The 2,425-nt window shown below is 38.2% G+C and overlaps 1 protein-coding gene and 1 pseudogene across 3 annotated transcripts in view; both read left to right on the top strand.

The window, feature by feature from the left end:
• Nucleotides 1-2,425, top strand: part of BLOC1S5 (biogenesis of lysosomal organelles complex 1 subunit 5) — a 27,056-nt gene that overhangs the window by 5,178 nt on the left and 19,453 nt on the right. The gene's annotated exons all lie outside the window — the stretch shown is intronic.
• On the top strand, nt 1,550-2,280 carry LOC102490809 (chromobox protein homolog 3 pseudogene; annotated as a pseudogene).

Below are 2,425 nucleotides of genomic sequence, written 5' to 3' on the forward strand. Positions count from 1 at the left end.
ACAAAAGAGAGCCAAATTTGTCATTTTATAAGGAAGCCACTTTCACAATGATGAACCCATTCTCATGATAATGGCTTTAATTCGTTCATGAGGGTAGAGACCTCACAGTCTAATCAATCACCTCTTATTAGGTTCCACCTCCCAGAACTGTTGCTTTGCAGAGTATGTGTCCAACATGGGGCCATTCAGACAATAGCAACAGAAATAGAACTTCACAGACTCCAACTTACAAGTGAATGCCAGGGATAGGAATAGTACTGAATGGTGTTGAAACATTCTGAGGATTTGAAATTTAAAACTGAAACTCTATTTCAAGACAGACTTCGTGCTATAGAGGATTATAGGAAATGGAATACTTTGTAAAACAACAAAAAAGGGAGATTTATACTCCCAAACCAATCTACATACTCAGTGCATTCTCCATCAATATACCCGAAGCATTCTTCACAGAAATAGATTAGCTTGATTCATTAAGAAGAAGGAAAGGAACTGGATGAATCAAATTTGCAATCAAACAGCCAATATAACAACAGGCATAAAAGAAACACAGAAATAGAAAATGCAATTATAAAATTTTATGGCATCACAAAAGACCTCAAATAACCAAAGCAATCCTAAACAAAAAAGAACAAAGCTGGAGGCATCATACTAACTTCAGAATACACTACAATGCTATGATAATCAAAATAGCATGGTGCTGGTATAAAAACAGACATGTAGACCAATGGAACAGAATAAAGAATCCCCAAATAAGTCTATGTATAATAGCCAACTGATTTTCTACAGAGATGCCAAGAACATTCATTGGAGAAATGACAGTATCTTAAATAAATAATACTGGGAAAATTCGATATCCATATGCATTGCTATATGTGATAATCAACTCAAAACTGATCAAAGACTTAAATATAAGATTAAAAACTATGAAACTACATGAAGAAAACTGAGCAAAAACACTTCAAGACATCAGTTCAGGCAAAGAGTTTTTGGAGAAGAGCTCAAAAGCACTGTCTTCAAAGGCAAAAATAGACAAACAGGATTACATCAAACAAAATCTTTTGCATAGGAAAGTAAACAGTCAACAGAGTGCAGACAACCTACAGAATGGGGATAAATGTTTCCAAACTATATATTCGACAAGGAATTAATAAACAAATTTCACCAGGAACTCCGCCAAAACACAAATAGTCCAAATTTTTAAATGGGCCAATGCTTAAACTTGATAGTTCTCAAAAGATACAAATGGCAAGACCAGCAGATGGCATAATGGTTATGTCCCTGGACTCCCACGCAGTTGAGCATGGTCTGAGTCCCAGACCCAGTGGCTTAAAACTCACGCCAGGTATGTGTGCATACGTGCCCAAAATCTTGAGAGGAGAATGGAGAAGGGATTGTGGCATGGCCATCTCCCCAGGGGATGATTTCTAACTTTCTATCTCTCTGGCAAGCAGATGTGCCCCATAGCAAAAATCTCTCTTTAAAAAAAAAAAAAAAGATACTAATGGCCAGCAAGTGTAGTTTTTAAATCCTCAACATCACTAATCATCAAATCAAAATCACTATGAGGCATCATCTCACCCCAGTTAGAGTGGCTTTTTATCAAAAAGAAAACAAATAGCCCCCTCCCCCCTCGGATGTGGCTGGAGCTTGAGGCGCGTAGGGCCGGAGACGCCGCAGACCCGCGACCCGGAGCAGCTCGGAGCGGTGAACTCTTCAAGTCTGCAATAAAAAATGGCCTCCAATAAAACTACATTGCAAAAAATGGGTAAGAAACAGAATGGAAAGAGTAAAAAAGTTGAAGAGGCAGAGCCTGAAGAATTTGTGGTGGAAAAAGTACTGGACCGACGCGTAGTGAATGGGAAGGTGGAATATTTCTTGAAGTGGAAGGGATTTACAGATGCTGACAATACATGGGAACCAGAAGAAAATTTAGATTGTCCAGAGTTAATTGAAGCATTTCTTAATTCTCAAAAAGCTGGTAAAGAGAAAGATGGTACAAAGAGAAAATCTTTATCTGACAGTGAGTCTGATGATAGCAAATCAAAGAAGAGAGATGCTGCTGATAAACCAAGAGGCTTTGCCAGAGGTCTTGATCCTGAACGAATAATTGGTGCCACAGACAGCAGTGGAGAGTTGATGTTTCTCATGAAATGGAAAGATTCAGATGAGGCAGACTTGGTACTGGCAAAAGAAGCAAATATGAAGTGTCCTCAAATTGTAACTGCTTTTTATGAAGAGAGACTAACTTGGCATTCTTGTCCAGAAGATGAAGCTCAATAATTGTTTGCATTGAGAACAGCATTCTAATGGAAAACTCAAGTTTGATATGTTTGTTTTGAAAGTAGTATTGGGGAATTGGGGAGGGTTGCATCCCAATAGCACTGGTTACTTTGAACAAATAAAAGCTTTTCTGTAGTTGCTTCCT

Source organism: Tupaia chinensis, unplaced genomic scaffold (genome assembly GCF_000334495.1).
Source record: "Tupaia chinensis unplaced genomic scaffold, TupChi_1.0 Scaffold000048_1, whole genome shotgun sequence".
Lineage (NCBI taxonomy): Eukaryota > Metazoa > Chordata > Mammalia > Scandentia > Tupaiidae > Tupaia > Tupaia belangeri.